Source organism: Hyla sarda, chromosome 5, assembly GCF_029499605.1.
Source record: "Hyla sarda isolate aHylSar1 chromosome 5, aHylSar1.hap1, whole genome shotgun sequence".
NCBI lineage: Eukaryota > Metazoa > Chordata > Amphibia > Anura > Hylidae > Hyla > Hyla sarda.
Genome location: NC_079193.1, coordinates 20,251,748 through 20,252,336, shown reverse-complemented (window position 1 = coordinate 20,252,336; position 589 = coordinate 20,251,748). Strand labels below are relative to the sequence as shown.

Genomic DNA, 589 nt, shown 5'->3' with positions numbered 1-589 from the left:
GACGCTCACACCAGTTCAGGAATGGATGTTTTTAGTATTTTTTTTTTAGTTTTAGTTTTTTTTTTGTTGTTCTCCATTTATGAAAGACAATAACATATAAAGTATGTACAACTTAAAATTCAACAATATATACATACATGTCCATCATTACAAATGTCCCTGTAAAGATATGAAGGAGGCCCGTGACCTGCGCCATTCACAGTCCGTGTAGAAAACAGTGGTTTGTCGCCTGCTCCTCGCAAAAAGACGCATCTTTGTCTTCACCTAAAGACGCACCAAAGACGTGCGGTATCTCCCCCCCCCCCCCCGCCCCCCACCCCCCATCCCGGTGCTGAGGAGGTTTTGCTGGAGTGTACTGGCTGCTTGTGCAATGCGGTTCTATCCTGTCATTCCTTGGAATTTTTTGCACCCCCCCCCCCTATAAGTTCTGGGGAACCCCCCCCCCCCAAAAAAAAAATAAAAAAAAAATTTGAAGGCTGAAAAGTGACTCCAGGATATGAAGATCTTCAAGTCATGTGATTGAGGTTTCTTATAAGAAGGTCTCCCGGATCCTCTCATCATTTGGCAAAAAAAATTAAAATTGGGGGGT

At 43.5% G+C, this 589-nt stretch overlaps 1 protein-coding gene across 1 annotated transcript in view; it reads right to left on the bottom strand.

Annotated features, from left to right (window-relative positions):
• Positions 1-428: 428 nt before the first annotated feature.
• The window catches only part of DLX6 (distal-less homeobox 6), a 10,282-nt gene continuing 10,121 nt past the window's right edge, over positions 429-589 (bottom strand). Inside the window, exon 3 of the mRNA XM_056518942.1 lies at positions 429-589. This exon is cut by the window's right edge and continues 319 nt beyond it. The gene's annotated coding sequence lies outside the window, so the exon portion shown is untranslated.